Source organism: Dasypus novemcinctus, chromosome X (genome assembly GCF_030445035.2).
Source record: "Dasypus novemcinctus isolate mDasNov1 chromosome X, mDasNov1.1.hap2, whole genome shotgun sequence".
In the NCBI taxonomy this organism is placed as follows: Eukaryota; Metazoa; Chordata; class Mammalia; order Cingulata; family Dasypodidae; genus Dasypus; species Dasypus novemcinctus.
This window is the reverse complement of record NC_080704.1, coordinates 106330387-106348869: the sequence shown is the minus strand read 5'-3', so window position 1 is coordinate 106348869 and position 18483 is coordinate 106330387.

The window sequence follows — 18483 nt, the reverse complement described above, 5'->3', positions numbered from 1 at the left end:
TAGTAACAAATGTACCATACACATGTAAATGTTATTAGTAGGAGAGAGTGAGAGAGGGATAGAAGAATCCCTGATATTTTCTATGTGACTTTTCTGTAACCTAAAGCTTCTTTGAAGATAAAGCAAAAAAAAAAAAAAAAAAAAAAAGACAGTGGGGAACATATGGAAGAAATGTCACTGTACATAAAAGATAACAGATATTACAGTGATGAAAGACACACATTTAAAAATTTTATATTTTTATATTTGTATTATTTAATATTTTATTATTTTTGTTTATTTTTTATTCTTTGGCTTTGTTTTTGGGGAGGTTTTGAATCACAGAAGGGTCACAACTTTGGCTGGGGAGGATCACTGGTGTGGTATGTCAGTAATGGGGGTATGTGTGTGGAGGGGTGCACCTGGGGCATGCCTCTGTGGCATATGAATAAGTCTAAGTGATCATGGGGCATTGTCTTGGTGGGTGGAGACCCACACAATAACCAAAAGAATATTGACATCCCATCCTGGGAAGTCCTGCTATATTCTCTAATGGAGCAGCAAGAATCCCCCGAGTACATGGGGAGTGCCAAGCAAAGGAGGACAGATCTTACACCAGGCCCTTGATATTGATGGTTGCACTTATGAACTTTGCTCTTATGAAATTGAAACTTAGACTAGTATTATATATCACTTAAAAATGGGATCTAAGCTCCCTCTCAAGTTAGAGACAGAATGGGCATTGCCATTCCAGGGTCCTCAGGATGGAGGAATAAAACATGGATTAGAGTGGACTTACTGGTATTCTACTATAGAACTATTGTGACTAGCAATGGAAGAAATTGTAGCACTGATGTGGAGACAGTGGCCATGGGAGTTGCTGAGGGCAGGGAGAGGGAAGAAGAGGTGTGATATGGGGACATTTTCAGGACTTAGAGTTGTCCTGGATGATATTGCAGGGACAGATGCAGGACATAATATATCCTGCTGTAATCCATGGAATAGAGTGGGAGAGTGTAAACTACAATGTAAACTATAATCCATGCTGTGGAGCAGCTCCAAATGTATTCATCCAATGCAATGAATGTGCCACACTGATGAAAGAACTTGGTGATGTGGGTGGGGGTGGTGTGGGGAGCAGAGGTATATGGGATCCTTATATTTTTAAGGTAACATTTTGTATGATCTATGTATCTTTTAAAAAAATTTAAATCTATTAAAAATTTTTTTAAAAAGTTACCTCCTGAAAGCCTCCTTGTTGCTCAAATGTGGCCTCGCTGTAAGCCAACTCGGCATATAAACACACTACCTTCCCCTCCTTCTCCCTAGTGTTGGACATGACTCCCTGGGATGAACCTCCCTGGCACCGAAGGATTATTACCAAGTGCCAACTAGCAATGCATCTAGAAAAAGACCTGGAACAAGAGGGGGAAGTATTAAATACAAATGAGTTTTTATGGCTATGTGATTTCAAATTGAGTCAGGAGGTCATTCCAGAGGTTTAGCTTATGCATGTCCTCAGCAGGATCTCATTGACTGCCACAGTAAACTGTCTCAAACAGCAGGGCTCCTGAGGGCTCTAGAAACATCTAGACACTATAGGCAGGGCAGACAATCCTAGGAGGTCGGCACACTGTCAGTGGGTCTTACTTTGGAATTTATGCTCCCCAATATAAAAGAGTTAGACTCATTTATAATTTCCCTACATATGGCTCTTCTGCCCCTTTTATTTGAACCTATAATTAGCACTATACTACTTAAATATATGTCCCAGCAACTCAACTCATATGGTCTGTTCATATGCTGTTTGAGCTCTGAATCTCAGCAGAGTTGCAACAACTACTCTCCAGTTCATCGAACTTGGCCAGGACAACTTATAAAAGGATGAGGATGGACAATGCCTCTCCCAAAAAACAGAGAGTATCTACAACTGCAAACAAGATCTTTCCATTCATTTGCCCCATGGGATCTATGCCCTCTCTGTATCAGAAATAGAGTGGACATCACCATCCAAAAATCCTCAAGACTGAGGAATGAACAAATATAAGGCAGGAATGCAACTATAGACTAAAGAGGACATTATTATTCTAGTAATGGAAGAATTTCAATCATTGATTTAAAGGCAGTGGCCACCAGAGGTACTGAGGGGAGGGAGAGGAAAGAATAGGTATAACATGGGGACATTTTGGGGACATTGGAATTGTCCTGCATGACATCGCAATGATGGATACAGGCCATTATACATTTTGTCAATACCTATAAAATTGTGTGGGGCAAAGTATAAACTGTAATGTAAGCTGTAGTTCATGGTTAGTAGCAATGGTTCAGTATGTGTTCAACAATTGTAACAAATGTACCACACTAAGGAAGGATGTTGTTAATGGGGGAAAACATAGGAGGGGGAGGGATGGGGTATATGAGAATCCTCTTTATTTTTAATTTATTAATTTTTAAATTTTTTCAGGGACTGGGACTGAGGATTGAACCTGGGGCCTTGTATGTGGGAAGAAGTTCCTCAACCATTGAGCCACATGCACGCCACCCTATATATATATATATTGCATTTAAGAGTGTGTTTACTTGCTTACAATTTGTATTAGTAGCATTTAAACTTCATTTCTAATTTACCAATTCTTTTTTTATAGATTTTTCTTCCCCTCCCCCTCCCCACCCTGCTGTTTTAGCTGTGTGCATTTGCTGTGTGATCTTCTGTATCTATTTCTCTTTCTGTCTTCTCTTCTTGCCTTTCTCCTTTACGATTCACTGGGATTCAATCCTGGTGACCTCTGATATGGAAAGAGGTTCCCTGTCAGTTGTGCCACCTCAGTTTCTATCACTGCTGTGCTTCATGTTGACTCTCCCTTTCATCTTTCTTTTGCTGCATCATCATCTTTCTACATGACTCACTTACGTGGCATTGGCTCACTATGTGGGCCTTTGGCTAGCTGCGTGGGAACTCGGCTCACCACACAGGCACTGGCTCAACATGCAGGCACTCATGCAGGCACTCGGCTTGCCACACGGGCATTTGTGCAGACGCTTGGCTCAATGCATGGGCACTGGCTCACCACATGGGCACTGTCCTGCCATGCGGGCACTCACGTGGGCACTTGGCTCACAGCACGGGCTCTCAGCTTGCTGTGTGGGCCCTTTGCTCACCATGTGGGCACTGGCTCACCACACAGGCAAGCTTTCTCTTCTTTTTCACCAGGGAGCCCCAGGGATTGAAACTGGGTGCTCCCATATGGTAGGCAGAGGTCTTGTCACTTGAGCCACATCTGCTTCACACCACCCTATATATTTTTTTATCCCTCCCTTGTGGCTTTTTATGTGTGCTGTCTGCTCTCTGTGTCCATTCGCTGTGCATTCTTCTGTGTCTGTATTTATTTTATTTTATTTCCCCTCCCTCCTTACGGTTTGCTTGCTGTCTGCTCTCTGTGTCTACTCACTGCACAGTCTTCTGTGCTTTTGCTTGTTTTCCTTTTTTTTGTTGTGTCACCTTGCTGAGTCAGCTCTCTGTGGTGCTTGTGGGCCAGGTGGTGCCCCATGGCATCTGGGGCTGGGTAGTACTCCATGGTGTCTGGATGAGCCTGCCTTCACAAGGATGGTATGGTAGACAGGAGCCCAACTGATTGAGCCACAGCCATTTCCTCCATCCTATATTTTTTGATATAACACTTATGTAATATAAAGCTTCTTTAAAAAGAAAAAAATACAATGACATACATATATGAACCCAAGAAAACATGTTATATTATGATTTTTAAAATGTAAATACCATAAGTATATAACATTTATGCTTTTTTTTTTGCTCAAAAAATCTTTGAGATCTTTCTGAAGCCTCTGCGGGGCTTCGTGGGGTCGCAGGAGGCGAGGACGACGCGGCCCGGCTAGAGGAGACAGACCACGGAGACTGGCTGATGGCGCAGATCCGATTTATTGAGGAAGTGTTTGACAATATAAGCCCTTGGGAGCAGGGGTGGGGCTAGTGCGGGGTGAGAGCTGATTGGTGAGCACCGGGTTTTTGCCTATCTATGGTATGGGAGCTGAGGCGCTGCAGGCCGGCGCGGGGAGGGCTGTTGCTGGCCCCGGCTCCCTATTGGTCCGGGTGGGCTGAATGCCCTTATAAGGTCAGGCGGTCGGCTCGGCAAGGGGGGGGTGGGCATGAGATGACATGCGGTGGGAGGGCCGAAGGGCGGGCCGAGGGCGGTGACGCCGTACCAGGCCGAGGGCGGAGCGCCTGTACCAGCCACCCTTACCCTAGCGGAAGCGGTACCTACTTCGCGCCAGAGCTGGCCAGAGAGGCAAGCCAGACTGTTGCCTGACGCTGTGCCTCACTTTCCAAGTTATTATGTGACGATTTACTCATTTACCTTATGGAAAGTAGATTTACTTTTGTTTAAGGCAGGGGGAAGAAGAGGAGTACAGGGAGAATGGAGAATTGACTGTTAGTGGGTATTAATCTTTTTTTGGGGGGGGGCAAACTGTTCTAAAATTAGATTGTGGTGATGGTTACACAACTGTGTAAATACAAATAAAATGTGGAATTGCACACTCTAAAGGGATGAATTGAAAATTATATCTTAAATTGTTTCTTAAAAATACTTAAAAAAGAGGTTTGGGTTCTAATCCCAGCTCTACCAGCTCTGTAACCTTGAGCAAATCAATTAACCTCTTTGAAATTTAGATGCCTCATCAAAAAAGCAGAGACAATAATAGTATCTACCTAATAAGGTTGTTGAGGTGTGTGAAGTGCTGAGCATGGTGCCTGGCACAAGGTAAGAGCTCAATAAATTAATGATGATTGTTTCTCTTGTTTTTCCAGTGTCATAGAAGCAAAGGAGGGAACGATTTTGAGAAGGAAAGAGAAGTCTGGTCTACATAATGTCAAATGCAGCAGAGAGGTCAAGAGGTATGAGAATTGAGAAAAGACAAAGGTCTCTAGACTTCATTAGAAGTGCTGAATGATATTTACATTTGAGACTTATCTTCTGAGTTATTTTTATTGGAAATGAGAATCAGAGTTTAAAAAGAAAACCCATCACTTTTTTTGTGATCAGGATACATATTTACTTTAACTTCAGAATAAGCAATGCTATTTATAGGGAGAGTGTGTAAGAAGATAGCTGTAGCTGTGACAGCAATAGCAGATGCTTTCAACACTGTGAGAATTGTCTGTGATGGCAGAAATGTTCCATTTCTGTGCTGTCCAGTACAGTATCCATTAGCCACATGTGGCTATTAAGCACTTGAAGTGTGGCTAATGTGATTAAAGAACTGAATTTTAAATTTTATTTAATTTTAATTATTTTAAATTTAAATAGCCACACTTGGCTTGTGGTGACCATATTGGATGCTGCAGCTCTAGTTGCCCTGAAAAAAACCATCAGACTAATTGGGGAAGCAAGTATATACTCTTGAAACCAGTTAAATACCAGAAGGATTGGGGTCAAACAGTAGGGGCTTAATTGTCCAGAAAAAGAGTGATAGTCTCTGGGCTGGAGAATTTGGGGAGAGTCTTGTAGAGCAGGTTAAACTTGGGCTTGACCCTGAGGGACGTATAGTGTTTAGACAAGGGGAAAGAGGGCAGATGGTCATTCCAGGTGGAATTGGGGGTGGGGTGGGGTTGACAAAAGTTTGAAATTGGAAATGCCGTCTATATGAGAAGTTTGAGGAAAATGGCCATTCTAGAACAAAGTATTGATAGTAGGAGTTAAGTGGATTTGGGCCAGGTCATGGACAACCTTGAATGCTAGAATGAAAAGTTTGGTCTTTGTCCATATAAGCCAATGTTTCACAAAGTGTGGTCCTTCCTTGGGACCTTGCTTAAAGCACAGATTTCCAAGCCCACCCCAACCTACTAAATCAAATTTTTTCTGATGGAGCTTAAGAAATGAGTATTTTAAACAAGCTCCCCAGGTGTCTCTGATGTACATTCAAATTTGAGATCTACCAGATAGGCAGAAGGGATCCATTGGAAGCTTTTGGTCAAAGGATCTTAATAAGGTGGGAACATGTAAGATGGAGAAACTAGAATAAGGAGACCAGTTACGTGACTGTTAAAGTAGTTCAGGTATGAACTTCACAACTCCAGATTTTTTTTTTAGGTACTGGTGGCTGGAGATTGAACCTAGTACCTCATAGATGGGAAGCTGGCACTCAACCACTGAGCCACATTGGCTTCCCTGAGTTGTTTTTTTCATTTGTTTGCTTGTTGTTTGTTTTTGTTTTTTCAGGAGGCACCAGAAACCAAACCCAGGACCTCCTGTGTGGGACGCAGGAGCTCAACCACCTGAGTCACATCCATTCCCCACTCCAGATATTCTTTTGGGCTAGTTTCTTTGGAATTGTTCAATATATTCCTAATATTTCCCGCAAGCCATATTTGGATTCTCAATACAATTTGATTTCTCTTTTAAATGACTAGTGCCTAGGCACCAGTCTGACTGCCTGGGTTCAAATCCCAGCTCTATTATCTTTGCCAGGCTTTTTCCCTCTTTGCCATTTTAGTTTATACAAGTCACATAACTTTTCTGTACTCCAGTTTCCTTATCTATAAACTGGAGATGATCATAGCTCCTATCTCAGATAGGCATCAGAGCATTAAATGAAGTCATGGCTTACAACAGTACCTGGAACGTAGTAAGCACTCAATAAATGTTGGTATTAATATTATTTAAACTAAATGGTTCTTTTAGTTTATTCCAATTATTATAACATTTAAAGTTAATTGGTTAAATTTCAAGAAAAAGTGTGACATTTTCTAATTCAGTGTACTAAACCTGAGCCCTATTCCTTTTGCTTAATGAGTTGTATTTTAAAGCACAACCCCTCGCTTAATTTAACACATGATTATCCTTCATGAAATAAGTCTAAACAGAGGAATAATTGTTATTCCCTTTGACTGTATTAATCTATGGCCATTCTTGGCTCTGAATTATATATCTTTGAAAACTTCATACTTTTTTTTAAAGATTTGTATTTTATTTATTTCTCTCCCCTTCCCCCTGCCCATTGTCTGCTCTCTGTCCATTCACTATGTGTTCTTCTGTGTCCACCTACATTATTGTCAGCTGCACCAGGAATCTGTGTCTCTTTTTGTTGCGTCATTTTGCTGCGTCAGCTCTCTGTGTGTGCAGTGCCACTCCTGGGCAGGCTGTGCTCTTTTCATGTGGGGCAGCTCTCCTTGCGGGGTGTACTCCTTGCACATGGGGCTCCCTTATGCAGGGACACCGCTGCATAGCATCGCACTCCTTGCGTGCATCAGCACTGCACGTGGGCCAGCTCACCACAAGGGTCAGGAAGCTCTGGGTTTGAGCAGGTAGGCAGACACTCTCAGTTGAGCCAAATCCACATACTTTTTATATTGCTACTAGCTTTCAGTGAATGCTCTTTACGGTATTTTTTAAATTATTTTATTTTTATTTAATTATCTGGTTTTTTAAAAGATACATAGATCAAAAAAAATGTTACATTAAAAAATATAAGAGGTTCCCTTATACCCCATACCCCACCCTAACCCCAGTCCTCCCACATCAAAAACCTCTTTCATCATTATGGCACATTCATTGCATTTGGTGAATACATTTGGAAGCACTGCTACAACACTTGGATTATAGTTTACATTCTAGTTTATTTCAGAAAAAAAGGAATGAACTCTTTTCGCTCTTCTAGGAGACTGAAAGTGAAAATAAAATTTCGTTTCTTGTCTGGTTATGTGGCCTGGTGTTCATAACCCCATTATTTACCTGGAGGGGCACTGACATATTTTCAAGGAATGCAAAAGTCCCTGCAGTGCCTAGCTCCTTTGTGAACCTTTAGCTGCTGCTTCACACTTCTTCCAGATTTCATCAGAGGAGAAAGCTTCTCCTAGCCTCTCAGTTTCCTTTTCACAGGAAAAAGATCTTGACCAAAAGTGGGAAAGGGTAGAGACAAATGAGTTTATATGGTTGAGTTCAGAGTGAGTCAGGAGGTCATTCCAGAGGTTACACTTATGCCCGTCTCAGCAGGATCCCATTGACTGTCACAGTAAATGTTGCCTCAAGTGGCAGAGTTGCTGAGGGCTGCAGAGACATCCAGACACTATGGGCAGGGCTGACAGCTCAGGAGCTTGGCACCCAGCCAGTAGGCCCTACTTCCCTACTTTGGAATTTATGATCCTAAGTGTGACAGAGTTGGACTCAGTTGTGTTTTCCCTACACATGGCTTTTCTGCATCTTATATTTGAACCTATAGTTAGTATAGAGTTGATAGCTATCTGTCCAAGAGACTTAAATCTTTGAGCTGTCTATGTTCCAGTTGGGCTCTGAATCTCAATGAGTTGCAATGCCTACTCTCCTGCTCATTGGATTCATCCAGAACAACTAACAAGGAGATGTTGATGGACAACAACCATCCAAAGGAACAGAGAGTACCTGTAACTGTAAGCAAGAGAGTCCCATCCATCTGCTCCATGGGATCTAAGCCCACTTTCAGTTAGAGACGGAGTGGGCATCATTATCCCAGAATACACAGGATTGGGGAATGAACGATGGACTAGAGTAGACTTACTGTAATTCTACTGTGGACTTATTGTTATTCGAGCAATGGAAAAACTATTATTATTGATGTGGAAGCAGTGGCCACTCGAGGCTCTGAGGGGAGGGAAAGGGAAAAATAGATGTAATTTGGGAGCATTTTTGGGATTTGGGAATTGGAGCAGTTTGATATGAATTCCAAAAATAGATATTGGATTATGTTTGTAGTCTGGTCTGTACCTGGACATGATTAAGTTATGACTAGGACTTTGATTGGGCTACGTCATTAGGGTGTTGAGGACCTAAGGGTGGGGACTCACAGATAAAAGACATGGCAAAGGACAGAGGTGAGGGTTTTTTGATGTTGGAGTTTTGAGGTTGGAGTTTGATGCTGAAGTCTTAAGCTGGAGACCCAGGAAGTAAGCACACAGAGGAAAGAGAAGCAAGCCCTGGGAAGAGAGGACCTGAGCCGAGAGAAGAACACAGAGGAATAGAGACCGCTCCTTAGACATGGCAGAAACCCCAGGGAGAGAGACAGAGCTGTTCACCTGATAGTCTACAGCTGACCTTGTGGAGAGAGGCAAAGCCTAGAGAGCCTCATAGTCTATAGTTGACCTTGTGGAGAAAACAGAGGAGCTGAGCCCAGAGGAACCCAGGAAGCCTGAACCCTCATAGACGTCAGCAGCCATTGTGCTCCAACATGTGAAAATAGACTTTGGTAAGGAAAGTAACTTATACTTTATGGCCTGGTATCTTTAAGCTCCTACCCCAAATAAATACCCTTTATAAAAATCAACCAATTTCTGGTATTTTGCATCAGCATCCCTTTGGCTGACTAATACAGGAATTGTCCTGAGTGATATTGCAATGACAGATACAAGCCATTATATATCTGGTCATAACTTAAAAAATTGTGTGTGAGAGAATATAAACTGCAATGTAAACTATAATCCACACTTAGTGGCGATGATCCAAGATGTGTTTATCACTTGTAACAAATGTACCACCACTAATGAAGGATGTTGTTAATGTGGGAAAATGTAGGAGGGGTAGGGATCGGGGCATATGGGAATCCCCTTTATTTTTTTCAGGTAACATTTATGTAATCTAAGTATCTTTTTTAAAAAAATTTTAAAGTGTATTTTAAAAAAATATTAAGGGCAGAGAATGAGAAAAACAGCGAAGACCCAAGATAGCCACCTACACTCTTCTGAGGCAGCTGAGCCAGGAAATTGCCTTAGACTCTTTCTGCTTTCAGAAACAATGTCACTCCTAACTTTTATCAATTAGGTTCTATAGATGGTTGAGAAAGATGGGTCTGTGTTAAGGTTCTTTTTTTATATTTTGAAACATATTTCTCCCTAGTTACCCTTTTCCTTTCCCTGGATGCAGTCACTGTTAGCAGTTTCTTGTATATCCTTCCAGAGATAGCTATACATATATACATATATATAGAGAGAATATGAATATATATACACATATATATCTTCTTCCCCTACCCTTAATTCTTACACAAATTGTAGCATACCACAAATTTAGCATTCCATAAATGCACTTTACATTTCTTAATATATATTGGATGGGAAGCAGATTTGGCCCAATGGAAAGAGACATGGGAGGTCCAAGGTTCAAATGCAGGGCCTCCTGACCGGTGTGATGAGCTGGCCCATGTGCAGTGCTAATGCATGCAAGGAGTGCCGTGCCACGCAGGGGTGTCCCCCGCGTAGGGGAGCCCCATGCTCAACCAGTGCTCCCCGTAAGGAGAGGCGCCCAGTGCAAAAAAAGTGCAGTCTGCCCAGGAATGGCGCTGCACACATGGAGAGCTGACACAGCAAGATGACGCAACAAAAAGAGACACAGATTCTGGGTGCTGCTGACAAGAATACAGGCAGACATGGAAGAACGCTCAGCAAATGGACACAGAGAGCAGACAACTGGGGGGGGCAGGGCAGGGGAGAGAAATTAAAAAATATATATATATATATAGGAGACTGTTTCATATAACTACATAAAGAGCTTTGTTATGGCTCCATTGTTGTGGGAAACTGGCTTACCTGTTGTTGTAAATGTTACACCTGTTAAATGTTGAAATTGTTAGATGTTGCTGTTGTTCCCTGTTATTGTAAATGATGTTGCAGTTCAAATAGCAAACAGCTGCTTAGGAGTTTCCCAATAAATGCGATGGGAAAACTAGGGTTGAGGCTCTCAGTTCCAGAAGCTGTGAGTCCCCTGGTCTCAGGTTTGTTTCCCCTCTTGTGTCTCTACCTTTATTTCTGTGTTGCCTTCCCTTCGAGCCAACCTATTGTGAGCTGAATACAGCACTCCATAGTATTCCATAATTATTATAGATGTATCATGATTTCATTTAAGCAGTTCTTTATTGATGGCTGTTTAGGCCATATCCAATCTTTGGCTATTATAGATATGCTTATACATATATCTTTCACATTGAGAGTATATATACATAGGAGAAATTGGTTAGGACACTTTAGTTATTAGCCTATTCAAATTGCTTGTTGGTTATAAAACTGCAGTACTATATATGAAATCATAGAGTCTAGATGGTCTCTGCCATGCCTAAATATGGTGTCACAAGTTTTAAAGATCCCAGAGAGGGCAAAGGTCAACAGAGATTTAGAGGCAGATTCAGGACTAAACCAATGTTTTTTACTCCAGCTCATAATGTATCTCTTTTTTTACTGCACCACACTGTTTTCTATCAGAAAGATGTAGCCGGACTTTAGTTGGGTTTCTCTCCCACCAAATAGAAGTATGCAGTATATGTCTTAATGTGATTTCACTACCCTGTATTTGCCTGATTTTTATTTCAGGGTCTGACCTTTGCCAACTTAATTTACCCTACTCTCTCAGCTGCTCTGACCTCTCCCATTAATAATTATATCTCCCCCACTCCCAGAGTTGGCTCCCTCATCTATTTGCTCATTGCTTTTGCTCATAGTTTTTCTTTTTGCTTGTTGTCTGCTTGTTGTTTTTCCTTGTTTGTTTTTCTTTTTTTGTTCATTGTCTGCTCGTCGTCTGTTTGTTTTTTCTTTAGGAGGCACCGTGAACCAAACTTGGGACCTCCCATGTGGGAGGCAGATGCTCAACTGCTTGAGCCACATCTGCTCCCTGCTTGTTTATTTTTGCTCATTGTCTCCTTGTTGTTTTTTCTCATCTATTCATTGTCTGCTCATTGTTTGTCTTCTTTAGGAGGCATGGGTAACCGAACCTGGGACCTCCCATATGAGGGGTGGGTGCTCAACTGCTTGAGCCACATCTGTTCTGCTATATCTTTTTTAAAGCCAGAGATGAAGTCCTTTACTCTTTGGAGACCCTTTAGTAGCAAAGCCAAGTGGAAGAGGCAGAAGTCCTGGGGAAGTGATTCTGTAATGAAGGGGTTCTTAACCAGGAGTTCATGAACCCCAAGGGATCCATGGAAAGATTTCAGGAGGTCCTAGCATTTCCTCCATTTATGAATGTATGCAATAAATAAATTGCAGTACTATTCATTTCATGTGACTGGCAAAGGTGTCTGTGGAACAAAAAAGGTTGAGAACCTCTGTGGTAATGGCACAAGATTCAGGATCTCACCTGTTGCTTTCTACTCTTAGCTTGTCAACTGAGTTATTATGCAGTCTATGGCAAGTCCCTTTCTCCTTTCAGCAGTGCTGAAATATCTTCCTCCTTTGGTCGTATGATTGAGTCCCTCAAGGTCCAACAAGGGCTTAATGTGTCCAAAAAGAAGGAATAAGAAAGTGTGTGCAAATAGTTTAATTCTTAACTGGATTGTACTAGGGAGCAAACTAGAAGTGATATTTTTGTGTATACCCTGAGGAAATCAAGAACTTTTGTGTCAGGGACAGACCTTTGTGTATAGAATGACTTTTAAGTCTATCTTAATACTAACCCCAGCCACAAAGGGGTAAACTGTTGCAAATATTTATGAAATGCACACTAGGATGATAGCTCTACAGTCTGTTCCTAGAACAGTTAATCTGTCTCTAGGACAGTTTTTTTCCAAAGTATGATCCTCTGAGCCCCTGCATGGCTTGAAGGGTGAGGCTCAGGAGCCTGCAAGTAGTGCCCCTCCTCCAAGTGAACTTAACAATGAGAAATACTGCCTAAGGAGTGGCAAACTGGGAAGGTGGTCATGAACCTTTCCATTTGAGGTGGCCTATGAAATTAATGACAAGAGCTAACCAGTAGTTCCAGATAGCTTATGGTTATTTCATTTGGGAAGACATCCAAGATTGGGTAGGTGCCCCTGTACTTCCTCTTTCATACCCTTAACATGCTGTATTGTAATTGTTTTTATCCCTGCTCTGTATAATCTAGAAGGTTCTTAGTTATAAGCAACAGAAATTGACTAAGCAGAAAATGAATGCATTGAAAGCATTTCAAATAGCTCAGGAAATTAGCAGGTGAGCTGGAGAACCAGGCAAGAGCTACAAAGCCAATATCATAGCTGCCACTTTACTCTGCCACCACTGCTACAACCATCAGTATGCTAGCTCAGGTCCTCTGGGAAGGAGATACCAAGAGAGGATTAGACATGTCTGTGAGAAAAAATAGGGAGGGAACTGGAGGAGGCTGGCAGATCTGACAGACAGCAATATGAGTCCAACCCTTATGGATGAGAGAAGGAAAGAAGAATATGGGATAGGAAGAGTCTTAGACTGAAGTACAGTTCTAATAAAGTTCAGTCAGGCCAATGGGGAGTCCTGGGCCAAAGTTGCCCATCAGAATGGGCCTGACTTTGTGTCCCTGCTGTGCTCAGTCATTGGTTGGGAGTAGTGTGGTCTAGAGCAAAGCAGTAAATATTCGGAGCACAGCATCTGGGGCAAGGGTCAATTATATTCCCCACATCAAGAGAACTGAGAGGCACAGGCTGTTACAATCAGTGAAGGTTTTCCACTTCTTATTTGGGTTATAGGCTCTCAATTCAAGGTCTGGGATGGATGGTTGTATTGAGTGTGCTTAAGTCACATGCTTTTGTCCTCACTGTGAGGAGGACTTGCTTCCCACCAAGATTCCTAAGCCCTCCCCGACCAAAGAAAGGAATTCAGATGCTGGAGAGCAACACCCAAAAGGGAATAGATGTCCACTATACTGTGTGAACTACTTGAGAGCAGAGATCTTTTTCTTGCTTGTTGCTATTAATATTTACAAATAAATGTTTATTGAAATAAATGTTTACTGAATACTTGAATGAATGTAGCCACCTGGTGTTCAAATGACCTACACAAAAACACACACACACTCATATAGTCAATCAATTTAGCCATCTAGGAAATGAAAATTAATACCCATTAGGAAAAAAAAAGAGAAAAAACCCACTCTGATGGCTGTAACCCAAAAGGTAAATAATAAGGGTTGTTGAGGATGTGATGAGATTAGAACCCTCATTCACTGTTGATGGGAATGCAAAATGGTGCAGCCACTTTGAAAATAGTCTGGCATTTCCTCAAAATGTTACGTTCAGAGTTACCATATAACCCAGAAATTCTATGCCTTAGGTATATCCCAAGATATACCTATGTTCAAACAAATTTTTACAAGAATGTTCCTAGCTGCATTATGCAAATAGCTAAAAAGTGGAAACAATCCAAATACCCATCAACTACTGAATAGATAAACAAAATGTGGTATATCCATACAATGGAGTATTATTCAGCCATAAAAAGTATGAAGTTCTGAAGCATACTACAACACGGATGAATCTTGAAGACATTATGTTGAGTGAAATCAACTAGGCACAAAAAGACAAATTTTAAATGATCTCAATTATGAAATACTCCATCTACCACATGGGAGGTCCACGGTTCAAACCCTGGGCCTCCTTGACCTGTGTGGAGCTGGCCCATGTGCAGTGCTGATGCGCGCAAGGAGTGCCCTGCCACGCAGGGGTGTCCCTGCGTAGGGGAGCCCCACGTGCAAGGAGTGCGCCCTGTAAGGAGAGCCGCCCAGTGTGAAAGAAAGTGCAGCCTGCCCAGGAATGGCACCACACACACGGAGAGCTGACACACAAGATGACACAACAAAAAGAAACACAGATTCCTGTGCCGCTGACAACAACAGAAGCAGACAAAGAAGATGAAGCAAATAGACACAGGGAACAGACAACCGGCGTGGGGGGGGGGGGGGCAGGGAAGGGGAGAAAAAGAAATGAATCTTAAAAAATAAATAAATAAAGTTTACCAGAGGTGGGAAGCAGGGGAAGTTCAGGGCAGGAAGAAGGAGTTGTAGCTTAATGGATGAGTAGTTTCTGTTTGAGGTGATAAAAAAAATAGGGGTAGGGAAGCATACGTGGTTCAAGCAGCTGAGCACCCACCTCCTATCCTGGGTTGGGTTCCTGGTGCCTCCTGAAAAAACAAAAGGAAAACAAATGAGAAAAAAAAAAAAAAAAACAACAACCTCAGGGTCACCAATGTGGCTCAGTGGTTAAGCACTGGTTTCCTGCATGCTAGGTCCTGGGTTCAATCCTCAGCCACTGGTACCTCAAAAAAAAAAGGAGGGATAATAGATATCAGGGTGGTAGTATAATATTGTGAATATAATAGTTACTACTGAATTGTACACTTGAATGTGGTTAAAATGAGAAATTTTGTGCTGTATATTTGTTACTATAATAAAAAGTTTAAAATAATTACTGATAAGTGCTATGACATAAATAAACTTTGAAAATATGCTAAATGAAAAAACTGAACACTAAACATCACATATTGTATGATTCCATTTATATGAAGCATACAGAATAGGCAAATCCATAGAGACAGAAAACAGATAAGTGGTTTCCTAGAAATGGGTACTGGGAGATGAGGAGGAGTGACTGCTTTCTTTTGGGGGGTGATGAAAATATTCTGGAACTAGATAGTGGTGAAGGCTGCACAATTTTGTGAATACACTAAAAATCACTGAATTGTACACTTTAAATGGGTGAATTGTATGGCATATGAATTATACCTGAATAAAGCTGTTATTTAAAAATGAAATACTATCCATTCTGTCACCTCACCCCTATCCGCCCCTCCACCAGGCAACATACCTAGAGCTTGCCAGCTGCCTGGCTACCAGCATCATCCCCAGTTTCCATGCAGCATTTTTGTGACAGCACTTCTTCCCCTTTGATGCTAATTTAGATGCTCATTTTAACCAGATTTCTTGAAGAAAAATGCTAGGGGTAAGGGTTGGAGGGAACTCACTTGTTGTGGTTGACTCCAGGCCCAGAACCCACCTATGACTGATATTGGTGAGGGAGTGGCTTAGAACAGAACAGAGTCTTTGTCCTCAGGGAGACAAAGAAAAATTAAATAAGGCCTAGGGGATATGTGACTGATTTTGCACTAGTTATCTCTTAAGGATTTTAACAGACCAAGCTGAAAATTCTATCAAAGAAGGAAGCCATCCTTCCCTTTAGATAATGATTCTCTGGGCCTTGCCCATCTCTTCCCACCAACCAGTGTTCTGTGAGTGGACTTGCTGCACATATCTCTCCTTCCTCTCCTCTTCCATCATGGATGCCAGCCATGTCTTACAAATCAGCTCCTGGGAGCTATGAAAGCTCAGACCTATCCTTGAGCCACATATGGTTCAGAGGGGTTCTAAATGGTGATAGAGATGCCAAGAACTTTTAGACCAGATGGATTTTAGACCGGTTCATTATCCCTGTTGGATTGGGGGTGGGAGGTGGGGTGCATGTGGAGTCAGATCTTAGTTCTCCCTTTCTTGTAGAACTCTGGTGCTCCCCAGAAGGAGAAATTAACCCTTGAAGAACACTATCTAGTATTCAAGGGACAGCTGAGGGGCATCACCTCAGATGAAACCAGTCCTTGGGAGATCAGTGCTCTTAACTGGCAAGGGGTTCCCAGGGCTTCAGCAGTCACGATTGCCAAGATTTCTAGCATCTCTAGTCCTAAGAAGAGTAAAGAGCTGGAGTCTAAAGATTGCATGAAAGAGGAAATAGTACTGGAGAGAAATGAGGGAAACTCTCAGGTAGCTTCTCTGAGCAGGACAAAGGAACAGGGAAATAAGAGACCAGAGGATTTAGTGACTCAAAGCACCAGAGAGTTCTAAGGCTGAAAATAGAGAAACCGATAGGTGAAGGGGATCAGATGGCAACAAAATTATAGCGCCATACTAGCCAGAGGGATCCAAAAAAGCATAACAGCAGGGCTCTGCCCCAAAGAGCTTATGATCATTTAGTAAAGGCATAAAAATCAATACACTTGAAACAACTTGTAATTTGGTGCTAAATTCTGTGGTATGGACAAAATAAGTGCTGTAGGAACTCTGAGAAGAGATGCATCAGGTGGGTTGGCATCCTTTATGATGAGGCAGTGCAAGTCCCAAAGGACTTTATGCTCCTGCTACAGTAGCTACAGTTTTTAGAAATGAGTGTACCTGAGTCTTGCATGATTTCATGGAGGAAGTATGGGTGAAGAAGCCAACATCATCACCACCATCGTCATCAAGAACCACAATTAACCATCAATGGTATGCCCCTTACTCACTGAGTTTACACGTCCTTTGGGGAAACATAACAAACAAAGGAAAAGTTGGAGGACTAGTACAAGAGGGCATGTGCTAGCAGCACAAAGACAGAACAGTGAGTGTTGGGGAGGTGAGAGAGGCTTTCTGGAGGAGTAGTACTAGAGCTGACCCTTGAAAGGTTAGGAGTTGGATTAATGGAGAAAAGAGTGAAGAAGCCTGCTGGACTGGAGCAAAGGGTGTGTAGTAGGGCAGCATGGGCGATAAGACTGGAGAGGGAAATAGTGCAGTGTCAAAGTAGAGAGATACTTGAATGGCAGACAGAATGCGTCATTTCGGAATATCATAGAAATGCATTGTTGAATTCTGTATTTGGGGAGTGAAGAGGGCACATGGAAGTGGAAAGGATAAAAGAAAAACACTGGGATTCTACATTCTCCTTAGGTTCACACACCCAGGTTTGCCTGGGAGGAGGGACTTTCAGTTTTTGTTTGTTTGTTTTAATACCTGGAAAGACCTTGGGCAAACTGGAATGATTTGGTTACCCTACCAGAGATCCATCTTAAGAACAGGTTCCTAAAGGAGCCCTAAGAGGTTCTGTACCATACACTGCTGGTGGAGAACCTGGTCCCAGTGGAGAATCTGGTCCCAGTGGGAAGGCCCCAGTTAATCAACATTTTGTTTAAAGTGTTCTCAGAAAGTCCTGATCTCTCTCCCGAAACTGAAAGGAGGAAGAATCAGCCTTCTAACCCAACTGCTAACACAGGTCCTGACAAACAAAGAGTGTGCTTCAAAAGCCAACAACTTTTAAATATTGAATCTGTCCCTGAATCAGCTCTGGGAAAAAAGGAGGGGGCAGGCACAAGAACTTCAAGCAACAACACAAAAACAACCTGAAGGTTGTCTTGAGACAATCCCTCCTCACACAGCCCTCATTTTGGTGGCTGCTACTCAGCCACTCCTCACATATATTCTTTTTACTGGCTTCCTGTGGCAAAAGAAGATTGACAGAGGCTCTGCTACATTTATATTATTACCAGAAGGCAGATGTTTTCTCTTTTTCTCTGGGCTTTAGAATTATGCAAATGAAGGCATGAAACCAAAAGCTCAGTGAGCTGGGGGAGGGTTGCTCTAAGAATCCAGGCAATTTTTAGAGCTCTTTAAGACACACCTTTCAGTTTTTACTAACAGCTCTCTTCGCTCTTTGCCAGTCTATTTGGAATTTGGCACCTCTTCCGAACCCTTCAGCCAACGACCTGAAAGTTCGCACTAAACCTATCGTGGCCTTTCTTTGCAAGTGGAGAAATCAAGGCATATATTAATGAGCTTCAGTGTCTGTGGCCTGACCCGGAGTCTTGAAACCCAACCGACCTCCTCCTGTTCTACCCTCTTCTGCATACAATGTTGCTGGAAAGGAAATTTAATAATCCAATTGCTTCCCAGCCCCCTTCTCCCCACCCAACCACAACTATATTATTTGGAACGGCACTAGGACCCAGCG